Source organism: Sus scrofa, chromosome 3, assembly GCF_000003025.6.
Source record: "Sus scrofa isolate TJ Tabasco breed Duroc chromosome 3, Sscrofa11.1, whole genome shotgun sequence".
NCBI classification, from domain to species: domain Eukaryota; kingdom Metazoa; phylum Chordata; class Mammalia; order Artiodactyla; family Suidae; genus Sus; species Sus scrofa.
In genome coordinates this window covers 115,752,762-115,769,782 of record NC_010445.4, presented here as the reverse complement: position 1 = coordinate 115,769,782, position 17,021 = coordinate 115,752,762, and the positions used below count along the sequence as shown (strand labels likewise).

Below are 17,021 nucleotides of genomic sequence, written 5' to 3'. Positions count from 1 at the left end.
ATTTGAAAACTTACAAATGCAACCCTTTTTAGATGAGTGTTTTGCAACCGACCAAAGTGTGGAAAATTAAGTGCCTTAGCCTGAGCACTTATCTGTGTATTAGATGATCAGGAGGGTCACTCAAATGTGGGAATTTTAGATACAATCAATATCCCAGTAGGGTACCTAACCTGGAGCTTTGTAATATAAGGATTTATTTTAAATTACAAACAAACATTATGAATAAAAACTGAATAACTCCAACCAACTTTAAATCACTGAATTAATCGTATTCCTTTTATTCTGAAAACAGCTGCGGTATTGCTGAGGAAAAGATAAATAAACATTGCACTCACAATGAGGAAACCCACAATCGAGTTGTGTGATTTAGGTCAGGTTAACCTTTTTGATCATCAGTGTAGTTACCTAAATTGAGGAGGTAATGATACCACAGGGATACTCCAAAATGAAGCCTGTGATAAGGATGTAAATATCTGTAAATACAGCAAAAACAATTAACATTTACTGATTGATCATCATGTGGTTAATGTTTTACGTGAATTTCTTCACTTTATCCTCAAGACTTTTTTTTTTTTTTTTTTTTTTAACAGAAATGGCATTGGTACACACAATACCCCATTTCACAGATGGGTTAGCTAAGAAAGGAAGTCCTTTGCCCATGTTTCCAGAATTTGGTGGTTGATGAGGATGCTCAGGAACCCAAGAACAGGTTGTATATTTGCACAGTGTAGGGCGTTATAAGATAACAAGGGCTGCTAAACAACCATGTCTCCTTTGATAGTTTCCATTCGGAGTCCTTCTTGCCTTGATGTCTTTGTTGTTTCATGATGGGTTTAGTTCACTTCACGCATCAGTTCCGAGCCATAAGCAGCTAGGAGCAGATTCTGAGCTTCGGTGCTCATTTCTGGGTTTCTCATCATCAGCAGTCTTACATGGTTTCTTCCTGCATTTCTCCCTTTCCCTTTTTCTTTTGTACTGAAGACTCAGGGCACTTTTCTCCCCTCCTTATCCTCAGTGGATTTTTTGTCTTCTTATTTCATTCATGGTGTAATAACTATGCTTTCCCTAAGGAAACTGGGAAATTTCTAAAGAAAAGCCAACTTTCTCACAGTATCACCAGAAAGATCATACTCCCAAGAGCATCCATCTCTTGCATTCTCTCATTCTTGGGAACAGGTACCAGCAAGTCACTTCATTTTCAAGTCCAGCTATGGCTTTATCATGGGGACCAAAGACTCCACAATAAATACCAGCAGCATGACTTATGATTCCTTTTAAACCAAACTGTTACAGCACACAGATAGTTGAGCATGGCAGAGAAGGGGGGCATAGCGCCAGACGGCAGGAAAGAAACCACATATCATGCAAACAGCAGGGTCCATGGGTGGACAAAGAAAAGCCAGAACTTCCAGACTGATAGGAAACCACAGCTTTGGGCGTGCTAAGTGTCCTGTGAGCAGACAAAGAAAGGTAGAAAAGGGTGCAAATCTCCAATGTCCCGATGTAACCTGTTGCTCCTTATGCCCTCATTATAATAAAACTGGCCGTGTAGATAAGAAGTACCCATCTTAAACCAATGCCATGACACTTATGATAAAACCAACTGAGGACAAAAATCCTTCCTCCCTTTGGAAAGGTGAAGCTGGGATGAAAATTCATCTTCACAGCGAATATCCTGCCCATACAATTAGACGTCCCATATAATCAGTGTGCCAAAAAAATGCAGGGCAGCTGCTCACCTCTCCGCCCACCTCTTCTTAAGAGGTGTATTTCTCACTTAAATATAATCTTTCATTTTCTTTATCAATTTCCATCTCATTTCTGAATTCTTTCTGTGGCAAGACAAGAGCCTAACCTTCCAGAACAAAACCAGCATTGTCCACATTTTGAAAAAAAAAAAAAAATGGGTTTTAGTAAATTTGTAATTTTAACTTGAAAAATAAATTCCCATGCAGGCTGAAATTCCACAAGGGGTGGGGAGGGTGGCTTTAACCAAACTGGTGCTTATAGATCCTTTTATGAGGAAGGTCTAATGGTCATATCTGGCTCAGAGGAGATATCTCAGTTTATGCTAGTGCTGAGAATCATTCTGATAAAGTTTGGCTGCATCTCAGGGACAAGGGAGTGAGCATAAAAGTGTTCTGAGAAGAGGGTAGGATCAGCATGATGGGTACTTCTAGCTTATTGTAAGCCAGAGTATCTGGACGTGGCTGCACTATTTTATTAAAGCAGCATTGCACATCCTATATTACGGAGAATATTAGTCCCATTATATATTTTGCAGGAAATTAGTCCTCTCTTGGAGACACACAATATAGATTAACATATAGAAAACCACAAAAGGCCCTCCCTTAAAGAAATTGATTCAGCTTGGTTTATGCAATATTCTCTACCTACGTGATCTAGGAATATATCTTTTAATTCCTTACCTTTTAGCATTCCTAAGGGAAGTGCTTTCAAAACCCAAATTGCTCTCTATGCCCACATATTAGACAGTCATATTAAAACATAAATATTAAAAATAACTTCTTTCTCACTAAGCTACCCACTAATTATACATCTCTGATTCAATTCATGAATAACTAAACAATATAACAAGTAATTATGCAGCTATATATGTGGCTATATAATTATGCATTATCTCTTTATAAAACATTTTATATCTGTGTCTAATTTTTATCTTTCCTCTTTGGATATAGTCTTCAGTAGAGTCATTTCTTTCAAAATGATATGACATTGATTATGGAAACTTGTGAAATGTTCATTTGAATTGCAATAAAAACTAAGCTGCTTTTACTTTTTAAATTTTATAAAAAGAGACACCAAAATTACTGGCTTCAAGGAGGTAGTCTTCCCCACCCTCCATATAAGTGTCCAATGCAGAATGGATGTCTCTGCTCCATTAAGTTACTCAGGCACCCAGGCAAATGAAGTCACTCTGTTTCTCCCCATTTAGACCTTTCATATTTGCTCTAGTCACCTAATTCCCAGTTAGAAGGAAGGAAAGTAGTAAAAATCCAGAACAAGAGCTTTTAAGAAGGTCACCCAGAAGTTGCATATAGTTTATCCACATATCACATTAGTTAGAATTTAGTTTCACGGCTACATCTAGCTTCAAAGAAACCTGGAAAATGCGATTTCTTGCTGGTGTCTATGGGACCAAAAAGAGAGAGAGAATAGAACTAAAAGTCAGCAACAACTTGCAATGTCCTATACCTGGTTACTCTGGCCTGCCACAGAATAATCTGGCTCTCCTTCCAAGGGAGACAACACAAGTTCCTTTCCGGTTATTACTTCCATCCCAAAATCCTGAGTCTTTTAGGTGGTATACAGTCTCCTCATCAGATCTGGAGATATCCCTTGGTTGGGACATCAACTTGTGATCTAAAAAGTAATCTGCTTCCTCTCTCTTCACAGTATTCAGTAGAATAACCCCAGGAGAATCTCTACTCAGAAAGGGAGAGAACTGCAAACACATGCAGTCACTGATCACAGCAATGAATCAAGCCTGGTGGATAGGAACTGAAAGGGCCTCCTGCCCTGGGCAGTGGAGTAAGCAAGTAGGTTAAACAGGGGCTTTGTCTCTGGAATGAACTGCCTTGCCCATTGTCTCCATGCTACTTAGCCAAGCCCTCTGGGAGGTTCTTCCTGGTGCATTACTCTTGTGCTCACATCTCAAACAGGTGCTGGGGGTATGATCTCCTCTTGGGCTACGTAGTTTTCTCAGTAGACTTTCAGCTAATGCCATTTTGAGATCCTGGAAGCTTTGGTAGATGATTCCTGTGGCCTAAAATTTCCCCCAAACTTAGTAAGTTTCTGATCTCTTTGCTATCAGTCACTTCCACATTCAGGTAGTATGACCTGGAGATGGCATTTGCCATCTGCCTGTACAAGGATTGAATTGTGAGCCACTGCTGACCCTTAAAACCCCGAGGAAGTGTTCAGGGTGGAGATCAGGAATGAGGCACTCTGAGCTATGGGAAAACTAGCAGAACAGGCCCTCGGTTAAATATTTTCCAGAGAAGATTTTAAGAGCCCAATTCTTGCATATCCTTCTATCTAGAAAAGCACTAAAATCCTTCACGGTGACATTTGCTCCTCGTGACTAGCAGTACCTTCACAAGACTAGCAGCAATCTTCTGCACAACATGCACTTGATTGCCTGTACCTCCCCTTCACCAAAATCCAGATATACTGGCATCTCCCCCTACTTCTGTGGAGCGGTTTTTCAGAGCTATCTGAAATGCTGCCTCACAGGTTATAATCTCATTTTGCCCTAAATAAAATTAAACTCATAACTGTCATGTTTTTGCTTTTTTTTTTTTTTTTAAGTTGACAAAACCTCACCCAAAGTTCTTTTCTGGATACCTTCTCAAGTCTACTTTATATGGCAAAATCAGGTTTCAGCCCATTTCTCATGCCCTCATTTTAATAAAGATACCCAATGGAACTTTGAAATAGTCTTAGTGGCAGACCAGTAGGAATCTGATTTTCTGACCCAAGGCTACATCCTTTAATCTGGCTGAAAGTCTTAATGGCAGGCCTTTGTGAAAGGCTTTACATACATAATTTTAGCTCTTGTTCTTTGTGAAACAGAAGCACCTATGCTTTCAACCACTATTTACAAACTTTCCAATTAATTCTTGCTTGCGTTCATCATTTTCTTCTTCTATCTTACAAAATGGAGTAGTCACTACACCGTAACATGATAGATAGTTCAATCCAACTACTTTCCATACAGTTATATCCATAGGCACATGGTCAGCCTTCTAAATGGGTATAAATGACAGTTGACCAAAAAGTTTGCTATGGCCAAGTATCATCAAGTTCCCAGCCTGCAATCTCTATTCTCTCACCATCATCCAACAGCTAGACTCTGAGTCAATGAAACATATTTTAGCTTTTTGTTATGTCAGAAGTCTACTTTTAGGTACTGAGTTTTATTTTAGTTAGAGTCAAATTTAAGCTTCTATAGCAAAATTAAGTGGCTCCAACAAGATACAAGTTTATATCACTTTAATAAACAATCAGTATGAACAGGCAATCTCTGCTCTGAAGCATTTCAGGTAACTGGCTACTGGGACAGTTTTAGCAAACATCACATATATCTAAGCTTCCAGCAGTGGCTGCCATGTCCCTCCAGGAAAAAGAAAAGATGAGCATAAGTAGAGGAATACTGAGAAATATAGTACCTAGCTGAGTGGCCATATGTTCAAGAAGAAAGGATAAACAGATGTGAATGAAGATCTTGAGTCTAATACAGCTTTAGAGAACATGAATAAAGTCATATATAAACAGCATGGTCTGATATATGACATGATATATCATACAACGGCATGGTATGCAATGGTATGATATATTCAAATAAAGAAGTCCCACTGAAATTTAACACAAGAATATTAAGTGCAGGTTTATAACCCAGATAATTAGCTCTTTGATATTGCAAACAGTACTTGTGGCATTTAAAAATGTAGTAGCACTTAGCATGAACAATCCAGAAAATTATGGAACAGTTTAATAAATCTCAGAATAAAATCAGTAAAGCTTCATTCAATTATGTAAGGTTTTCTATTTTATAGTCATAGAACATAAAGAGTGAAAAAAGTGAGATATTTTGCCATCATTTCAGAAAACAGTGGTCTGGATGCTTGTCATATGACCCAACAATAGATCCATATAGTACCTGTGACTAATATGACTTGAAAAGTTGAATCAAAGCTACAAAATTCAAAATGTTATCATTAGTTTTCCAAAGCACTCAGATTTCTGGATTTAAGACCAAACAGAAAACTTTTGGTAAGATTGTAGGGATTAACAAATCACGCTTCACTGAATCAAAATAAAAACTTAAATGGTATTATTTTAAATAATTCGTTCAACTGATATAAATTATCAACTGATATAAATTATCTGCATCTTCATGTATCTTTTCTTCCCTCCTCCTATTACCCTCTAGGTGGCCAATTCCTCTGGATCTGTTGTGGCTCCTTTCAAGGAATCTTAAACTATTTCTTCCTCCAGATCCTCCACTCAGTCTCTCCCTCTCCCCAGAACCTTCCTATGAGCTAACTCCAGCTACTACTAGAGTTGTTATACTCCTGCCATCACAGACAGGGTTCTTGAAAGTAGTTTTTTGGGTTTTTTTTTTTTTTTGTCTTTTTTGTCTTTTTTTAGGGCACCCCCGGTATATGGAGGTTCCCAGGCTAGGGGTCTAATTGGAGCTGTAGCTGCCAGCCCACACCACAGCCATAGCCACATGGGATCCAAGCCGTGTCTGTGACCTATACCACAGCTCACAGCAACACTGGATCCTTAACCCACTGAGCGAGGCCAGGGATCGAACCTGCTACCTCATGGTCCCTAGTCAGATTCATTTCCGCTGCACCATGATGGGAACTCCTTGAAAGTAGTTTTTATCTCCTGTGTCCGTCCTTAATTTCTCTTCTCCCCTCACCTAATTACAATGTTGGCTCCATCAATAGTACTCGCTGCATCTGCTCTCACAAGATCCGCAAAAAGTCTTGCTTCCTCAGTCCTATGTGTACCTTTCTGTTCTCATCTTATCCAATTCCTTAGCCACCGTTATCAGAGTTGACTCATGATCTGCTCACTGGGTGCTGTGACACCTCGTTTTCCCTCTTTTTCATCCTGCTTTCTGATTGTTTCTCCCTTGTTCCTTTTGCTGGCTCGACTTTATTTTTGGATGTTGATATTCCTCATGAATCAGTCCTTGGGCATCTTAAAGTCTCATGCAGCACATTCTTCCTGGGCCATCCTATTCTCATTGTTTCGATTTCTTTCTGTTCTTTGATGACTAACAAATATATACATCAGGCCCAAGCCTCTCTTCTATGTTTCAGGGTCTTGTAAACATCTGTCCACACACTATTGTCTAACGGAACTAAGACACCGCGAAACTCAGTGAGTCCAACAATACGGTCATCTCACCTAAGCCTGGTTCTCTTGCACTGTTGCTCATCTCAGTTTAACAGCATCATTTTCACTAAGTTGTTCACCTCACGAAACTGGAAATGAGCTTGGCAGCCCCACACTCAGGATACTTAATACTGAGAATAACACCATCCTTCCCATTTTCAGTAATAATCATGAAATGGAATGTATGATAATAAAGATTGCAACGGAAACTCAAACAGTGAAAAATGTTTTTACTGACCTTCACATATATGAAGTATATATGTAATCATGCTAGAAAATAAATATGTATATTTAAAATTATTTTTATAACGAGTTCCTGTTGCACCGTAGCAGAAACGAATCCAACTAGGAGCCATGAGGTTGTGGGTTCAAACCCTGGCCTCACTCAATGGGTTAAGGATCTGGTGTTGCCGTGAGCTGTGGTGTAGGTCTCAGATGTGGCTCAGATCTGGCATTGCTGAGGCTCTGGCATAGGCTGGCATCAACAATTCTGATTCAATCCCTAGCCTGGGAACCTCCATATGCCGCAGGTGCGGCCCTAAAAAGATAATAAATAAATAAATAAATAATAAAATAATTTTTACAGTCAAAAAAGAAGAAATAATTGTTTCATGCATTTAAATATGGTAATATATTTTTTATAAAAATGTGGAAAACTATGCTTACATTGGTTGTTATAAAAATGAATGCTAACAGTTGTTTCTGAGCCTTAAATTCTGCAAATTTGTCAAAGTCAAAATTGATCTTCACAGTCATGTTTAATAGACAGTACAGAAGATTTGTTCACCTTCATTCACAGAACTTTTCAATTTTCAAAATCTTCAACAGATACAGAAATAGTTGGGAGAAGTCTTAATGGGTATATATGGCAGAGATTCATAAAAATCGCATTTCATAAAAAAAATGCAAGAAATGCAATTCAGTCCATGTCATTTTTTTTCTTCAGAATATATTCTAACAGGATTCAGCTGTTCCACCAAGAGAAATTTTAACTACAAATAAAAATTCCAAGTGGTCACTTAGAATGGCAGATCTGAAATAATTCAAGTTATTTTTCTTCATCTTTACAATCACTATGCTGTCATTCTTTATTTTATATCTACTGTTTAAATGTAGGCATGTGCAGTATAACTGGCATTAGAAATACCCAAAATGAACTAAAAGAATCCTGAACCTTTAGGAACTTACTGCCCAAATGAACTCAGATAATTGAGTTCACACATGTGAGGTGTGAGGAACAGTATGTATTACTGGGAATATTCCAAATTAATCTCCTTGTAGTCAGATTATAAAGGACAAATTATAAACATGCTCTAATTTGAAGTTACAAAATATTACTGACTCAACAGTTAACTACAGGAATTGCTAGAACTTCAACCAGTAATTTTTTTTTCCCCTGGGAAAAATGTTTTACCACTAGCATTGATTTTTGGTGTGATGGAACTATGTGTATCCTGATTGCAGTGATGGATCCCTGAGTGATACAGGCCTAAAAATTCACAGAAAACAAAAATAAAACCCTATAAGATATATACATATATATAGTATATATTATATTAAACATCTATAAATTAATAGTTGTCATTACATAGGTGTATACATTTGTCAAAACTCATAGACTACTTAAAATGAATTTTGTATATAAATTGTATACAAAAATTTTAATGAAAAAATTTCTGGAGTATAATGACAATGAGGGATAGACTCCTTTTAGCCATAACTCTTTTTTATTGTCTAAACCCAGGGTAGATGGTTCTCACGGAAAAAAAACTGAAGGAATCATTACTATATACATGGTAGGGTTCCTTCTGAGGGAGACCTGGTCTTCCTTCAATTAACAGACATTGATTCTGAGAGTGAAGTTAGATATAGAAACTATTTAGGAAATCATGATTTATCATTGAAGCAATCAATATCTGCCCTCTGCTCATCCATTCATTTACACACATATACACACATGTACACACATCCACACATGTTGTTATTGTTTCTGATGAACCACTATCCCATATTCCATCTTACGTCCAAGAATCATATGGTCTATTTGTTATTACCGTAGATGCCTGCAGACCAGGACTTCTGGTTGCAATTCTAACACTGATGTCATATGTACAAAATGTATTCCACTTTGCCTCTTAAGGTTAAATGCTGCCACTGCCATTGGCACCTACATGTTCAAAATTCTATCATCTTTATTAACTCTAGGGAGCCCAGAACCAGACCGGGCTATAGAAAACAATAATGAACTTATTGGAGTTGCTGGTGCCCCTCACCAGAACTTTCTTACTGCCTTAGTGAAGCCAGTGCCATCTGAGCTCATTCAAGGAACCTTAGCTATCTGGTGTGTTCCTGGGTCTTATATAAAAAAATGCTTTTTAGTGTGTGGACATGTTCTAGTAATTTGATTCCTTCCTCAACGTCTGCTTAGGCAGTTTTGGTATCTTCACTTCATTTAATGAGGGCCTCCTTTTTGCCAAGTTTCATCAGTCTATTAGGATAGTTCCAGGTCCCCCTGCCAGAGTGTTAAATTCTGAATCACAGTAGAGCAGTAGTTCTCAGATTTTAGTGTGCATTATAGTCAACTGGAGAGTTTGTTGAATTATAAATTTCTGGGATGCATCCCCAGAGTTTCTGATCCAGGTTTGGGTGGGGCCTACGAATTTACATTTCTCCCAACTTCCCAGGTGATCCTGATCCTGCTTATACAGAGTTGTTTTGAGAAGCACCCTATAGAGAGGCATCATATCAACGGTCTTCCTTTTCCAGCTTTACACTGTCCATCATCCAGGCTAGCACCTGCAAGATGCATTCCCAGTTTCTGCCAGTATATGTCATAAGGTTCAGAGAAATCTGGAGCTATATTATTGAGCAACTACATATCAAAATAAAGGGATAAGGCAAGTATATTGTGATTCTCATTTTTTTCATTTTCTTTTTTTTGCCCTGGGTACCTAAACTGAGAATGGTGCTATTCCTAAGAAGGCAATGGCCAGGACTGGGAGTGAATACAGCAAATTCAGTTTTGTACTTGAGGACTATGCAGTTAAGCATTAGACTACATGAGACTCTAGCTACTCAAGAAATATGTTTAGATGATTATAGAGTCAGGAGATGGGATAACTGGGTCCAATATGATTGAAGTCATAGAAGTGAGTGACATCACCCAAAGAGGCCATTTACATAGAGAGAGGAAGGCAGGATAAAGGCCAGGGACAGAACACAGGCAGAAATAAGCAAAATTAAAATGAGTGTTTCCACAAAAGGGAGTTTTGCTGATTAACCAGAGCAAAAACATAGATAGCTAGGAGGGAGTTTATGAGAAAAGGACTAGTCAGTAATATTAAAAGCTGAAGAGCAGTCAAGGAATATGTGCTTTTTGAGGAGTCACTGGCTACATGAGAACTTATGACACATTAAATTTACCAACGCACTTTCACAACGTCTGAGTGTTTTATAAAGAGGGTTATTGAAGTCTGATGCCAGGGAGGGGGATGGGTTAGGGAGGATACTGAACAGTGTTTTTGCTTTGTTTTTGCTTTTGAGATGATTGGCTGCTAAGGAAACTGTGGGGGAAATGAGAATATTTAGAAAGTATCTTTTATTTTGGAGTCAGATGCGAGAAGAAAAGAATCCCAGTGGAGGGAGTAGATGGTAAGAGATGAAGAAAACAGATTAAGTCTTCAGATTCTATAGAGAGAAAAGAAGCAAATAGAAACCCACTGGAGCATTAGAATTATTTCCAAGTCCTGAGCAATTCACAGCCTCAAGGAGTTCCCTATAATTCTTCAACATAGCAATGAATAAAATGCTTTTAAAGATTGTGAGAAATATGTAAATATGATGTATTAGCCTATCTTAGTGGTTAATATTATACAGAAAATTTCAACTTATTATGAAACACCAATGATATCTTCCCTTTGAAAAATGTCAAATATAAAACTGCACTGAATTTTCAAGGAACTGCAGTGACCGAAATTTCCGTGCATGGCTGCCTGTGGCCTATGAGATCTACACTACTTCTTAGCACTCTTGATTTAGTCCTTTTATCAATACGTTGTCTGAAACCTAGAATCTATTACACTAGCCCCATACAGAAACCTCTCTGCTCAATGTTATTTAATACTCTATCTTTGGTTTTTCCATCAAGGGCTAATAAAAATCAGCCAAATAAAATATTTGTCAGCATAACCTGCAAAATCCTCATTAAGATAGTGTACATTACATCCTGACACGAGGGCTCCCACATTACCACCTAATGTTTATTCCTGGAAGTGTTTCTCTGCCTTGAAGATATTGCATCTCTTGTAATCAGACAATTAAGTCTAAAGTGAAACTTTCTCTTCAGTTCCAAATAGTTCACTGTTTGCATTTCACATGTCATTTCTCCTTCTTATTTTTTCCTACTTCAACAGTGTTACTTTAAACTTTTCTTTCATCCTGGGCTGTTTCAAACACTTTAAAAGTAGAGTGAATATAAATAATATATACATAAATGCATCAAGGATAAATGTAGTGTTAAACTTGAGACAGGGAAGCCTACTCTACTCTGGAAGACATTGATAAAGTACAACTTGATAGGGTTGAAGATACTTTGGGAGCAAAATATGCAACTACAGAAATTAGGACCTGTTTATCTTCCACCATGCAAAAAACATTCACCCAAAAGACTAGACTTGTAACCTTTTGGAAGGAATTTTCCTGGTTCTTAAGAATTCCTAACAGTTGCGAGTGCAATGAATCTACGTATTCACTCGCTAGTGACCAGGCCCACAGGAATTCATAGATGTCTTTTATGTACAGAAAAAAAAAAAAGAATAAGATAAATTAAAATAACTGAGTACACTCAACGGTGATTTCATATAGAGACCTCCAAGTATGTCAATCCCCTCTTCAAAGCAATTTTGTAATGTCCATTTTCCTTATATGTGCCTAGGGGGCTCAGAGAAAAAGACACAACTCTTACTATTTTAAAAATAATTTCAAGGACTTGAGATGGTAGAGAGAGAAAAACTAATTGTGTAAAGATAAAGCCTCTAGAGAGTTTTTGTTGATATTGCCTTCATGGAAGAGGAGTTTAAGACACAGTGATTATTAAAACAGGAAAACTCATCCGCGCTCTCATTAAAGTAGATAACAAAATGATTTTGCTTAGAGCAACAAATGTGAAATCTCTTAATTTTCCTCCTAAACCATGTGACTCTTTAGCAGCTTAGATAAAAGAAGCAGTTAGAACAGATGAGCATCAGATCTCCGGTTAATGCAAAGTAAATTGAATTCTAGAGAATCTCGGTTCTTTCAAGTTGGCTGAGGGTGCCACAGTTCAATACAAAAACCATTATACTTACTTACCATGTTACAAAGTCCTCCAAATCATTTATAAGGCTGAGCCCTAACGAATGGCCCCAAGCTTGCCTGCTTCATTGCCAATAAATCCAAGCCCTCCTCAGACATTATTGAATTGTTCTGACAGTCATACACAGCACAGAACTCTTTTTTCTTTCCCCCCCAAATTGTGCTGTTGAATTTTGCTATTTTTTTTCCTTTTCTTTTTTACCTGAAACACCCCTCCTCCTGCCCACCAAAGTTCACATTACTACAATGCTTGGCATGTACCCTGGGGTCAAGTCATGTCATCCTGCAATTAACGATACTCTGCTGGAGACATGGAGAACAGACTTGTGGTTGCCAAGGGAGAAGGAGGGAGTGGGATGGACTGGGAGTTTGGGGTTAGTAGTTTACTACTAGTAGTTTAATGTGTAAACTGTTACATTTAGAATGGATAGACAATAAGGCCTTACTGAATAACACAGGGAACTATATCCAATTTTCCGAGACAGAACATGATGGAAAATATTTTAAAAAGAATGTGTATATAAACATATATATATATATATATATATATATATATATATATATATATGGGTCACCTTGCTGTACAGCAGAGATTGGCACAACATCGTAAATCAACAATACGTTAATAAAATAAAAAGATTTTTAAAAACAAGGAAAAACTGGTCTGTTGGGAAGACCCAGCAATGTGTCATAATGGAACCCCACTGCATCCCACTAACTTCTCTTCATTTCACACCTGGCGAACTATTTCACTCCATCCTGAACATTCACAACTATAGGACGGGTTCTCCCTTCTAATGGCAGGATAGTGGACATGCCTGGAGCACTTTAATTTTCACTTACCCAAGCTAATTAACTAGAGTGATACCAAAAGTAACCCAAATAGAAGATAAGCCAGAAAACATTTATATTTAGTTTGGGGGATTGTTACAAAATTCCTTGTATCATCAAAGTATGGTTATTCTAAATTCGAATTAAATCTATGTCATAATCCTTAAAGGAACCCCAAAGGGGATGGAAACATACTGATTAAAAGATACCACAGTTTGGATACTGGCCATCAGAAACTTTTGCAATGAGGTACAGCTGGTATGCTGGATTGCCAGGGTCAACTTGGTATTAACAGCACCTGCCTGAGGCTGGGGATTATGTTTCCCTGAGTTCCTATTCTATACCATTTGGGGTTACAGCTGGTCAATGAAATGAATTCACTTAAGATTTTAGGGTGATCAACCACTCCAGTTTGCCCAGGATGGAAGGGCTGTCAGGGGTATAGCACTTTCACTGCTTAAACTAGGAAAGTTTTGAGCAAACCAGGATGGTGGTTGACCCTTGATTTGAAAAAGGGAAGTAAGGTCATTACTCTTGGAACATTGTAGGCGTCAGAGTGCTGGAGAGATGCAGGGGTTTCAGCAGGTCCCAGCTTGTCCCTGCTCCTCTGCTCTCCTGATTCCAGCTAGTCCATTCAACCTCTAGTCCTGTCTCCTATTGGTCAGAAGGAGCCATGAACCCAGCAGAAGACGCTTGGCTGCAAACTCACAGAGGCAGTTTTGGCCTTGGGGCACGGTTTGTCAGAGAGGCAGCAATTTCTGGAGACGTAACTGCTACTCCAGACCTCTCCACATGCCTCCCTTTTGGGGCTCCACTTCAATAGGCAGATGATGGTCCCTAAGTTTCCACAAGTTCTGACTTGCCCAACTGCACCAGCACTTCAGACAGAATTAGTTACCATTTTATCCTCTAATTCTCACTTTCTAGAGTTCACTTCTCAGCTCTTCCCAGTTCTGTGCAAGCTCCAATTCCTATACTAAATACCTTCTCCCCATGATATTTGTAATGGCTCAGTTTTCATGACTGAGCTCTTCCTGACCCACATAAGGACTGAGTAATTGTGACACAGTGCCAAACTATCACCGCTGAGGAATCAGAAGGCTACCCACACAATCCACAACAGCAACTGAATGGGTCTTCCTTTTTCCTCAAAGAAGGTACCACCACCTCTTCACCAACCTCAGGTTTTCTTTTCCAAAATAATGCATTCATTTTAATTTTAGCATCTATGATAATTTGTGAATGTTGTATTTATTTGTGTAGTTATTAATTTAATGCTTTCTCTTCCTTGCTTATCCACTGAAGACTGGAATCCAGCATTTACCTAGAGAGTACAAGATGTCTGACACAGAGTAGGTACATAATAAAGCACCATGAATGTTTACATGCATAAATTTAAAGGACTGATTTGGAACCTAGGATACCTAAAGGAACACACACACAAATTTGTTCTTTAAGTATTAACCACAATATGTGTCTTAAAAGAAGGAAATAAACAATTCCCCAACTCTAAATATTGAGTGCCTTTTTGTATTCTATCAGTAACATAACCCATGAACAGGTAAATACTTGTCTTTTTTATTTCCCCCAACAAAGAGAATCAATTACAAACTTCTCTGTTAATCCCCTAAGAACAATGTGAAGTCCATTAAAGGCTCAGAAGTTAGTAACCCTGGGATAGAGAGTAATGTTTATACTATTAAATGAATAATGGCTCCATGTTGTCTGAGGAGGAGAATTTTCCTGGGTTGCCATTTGGTTTGTTTGTTAGTTGGTTTTAAATCATTTAACAGGTCAGAACGATGCTCTGCTTGGCACGAATACTAATGTACCAACAAGAGTACAGAGGAGCACCGAGCTTCAGGAAAAGTAACAATTTGCTTTCTGGCTGTCACTTCAGCATTTGCCTTCAATAAAGTTTTGGAAGTCACTGCAATACTGTAAAGTCAACATGTGTTAAGTGGATTTACAGGGCTGTCTATTCCCCAATCAATAGGACACCGAGTAAATGTGCCAGCCCAGCCAAAACTTGGCTCTACAATGAGAAGTGCAATTCTTGAAGCCAAACATTTTCTAAGTCCGGTTTATATTTCACTTTCAGAACCAGTCCATTTTGGAGATCACTGACATGTTTTTATGACCAACAGTGATACCCTCCAAGTATTATCTAGAAGTAGAGTTTTCTCACTATGTCCCAGGACCTGTGAATCATCCAATCTCTGAGACATCTCACTCTTCATCTGAAACCCCAGAAGAAGCATGTGGAAACCCAAGATGTTAACAGAAATTCTACAAAAATCTCAACCAAGAAGCCCAGTTCAGCAGTCACTGCACTTTCTTTACTGAGCCAGAGACATTAACATACATACTTTTCTACACAAAGTTACCAACATCCCACAGACAGTGGGTCTATGAAGCAACCATTGAGCATTATAGGAAGGATGGCCCTTTGAGAAGCCATCCAAACCCCATACCCATTCTACAGATGGGAAAATGGAGGTGTAAAGAAAGAAAGGCAAAGGTACAGAATTTAGTGAAAATGAAAGCAGTGCCTCTCTGGGGCTCAATATTCTTAGTGGCTAAAAGTAACCTGCTTTGTGTGAGCCCCAAGTCCCACACTTCAGGGAGGCACTGAAGACCAGAAGATGCAATGAGTGGCAATTTGGTAAGGTTTTGTTTGCTTCATGGCTACGTGGCACCTGGACCCCTTTGCTAGACTAAGTCCTGGTCACACCTGCCTCACACAGTAGAAACAAGGATGGAGCCAGATAGCCTCCCTCTTCCTGCCCTGGCATCTAAGTTTCAGGTCTATGACCTCATTTCAGCCAATCAGATTTCCCTACTTGGGATTTTGGACTATAGAAGAATTAAAAAAAAATAGAATGCATGAACAATTGAGACATTATCCAGTAGGAGAGCAGAGTGATGCCAGGACTGTGAGCCTATGGGGAGGACTCTGAGGTCTGGGCAGTGGCAGTGAGTGGCTACTGCCCCGGCAGAATCCTAACCCATTAATTCCAAGACATGACTGGTTTTAGACTGGGATCTGCTCCAGCCTGTCCTTCCAAATACCTCACCATTCTTAGTTCTTACTCTTTTTCCAAATCTGGTTCTACAGCCTTTATTGGATTCAGAGATAATATATTCCTCAAGTTTGATTTTGCCAGAGCAGATTTGCAACCTCACAGTCTGGCAGTGGCAGTTGTGGTGAGACAGAAAAAAAAACATCTAAAGAAGATAAATGGGGCCTAGCGCTGGCTCAACTGCTCAATGGCTGTGTGGCCTTGGGCAAGTTGACCCCCTTTACTAGAATTCAACTTCCTTATTCTATCATAAAAGCACACTGGAATAGATAGTGCTGTCCCTACTACAGTATTAGGGCCATCTTTTGTTTAGTATATTGTTATGATGCCTAAAATGATGTCCTTAAAACTCTTAAAACCTCTGATGAATTAATGCAATTGAACAAATCTACTGAACACACGTTTGTGTCAGGGAGCATGTTCATTGCTGGAAATATAGTAATGAAAAGATGAATCATGGGTTCTGTCCTCTAGAGGCTTAGGAGGAAGACAAACAATTGCCAGTCAGTTACCGTAGAGTAGGGTAGGAATTTTGCTCTAACAAGAACAGGTTGTGCTTAGAAAATACTGAACAGGGCCCTACCAAGTCTTTGGGAATCAGGGACAGTTCCCTAGAAATTGTGACTTGTAAGCTTTTCTAGTAAGACCCAAAGGATGAGTTAGATGAGGGGGAGACAAACTGTTCCAAACCTAAGGGACAGCACTGCCATCAACAGCCAGTGGGGAGCTAAGAAGAGGTTGTAGTCAACGGGGAGAAGTTGCGATGTTGACGGTGCTTAAGAGGCAAGTAGATGCCAGATCAGACAGCACTAGACAGGC

The 17,021-nt window shown here is 38.8% G+C and overlaps 1 long non-coding RNA gene across 3 annotated transcripts in view; it reads right to left on the bottom strand.

The window, feature by feature from the left end:
- Nucleotides 1–17,021, bottom strand: part of LOC102165887 — a 592,639-nt gene that overhangs the window by 523,140 nt on the left and 52,478 nt on the right. The gene's annotated exons all lie outside the window — the stretch shown is intronic.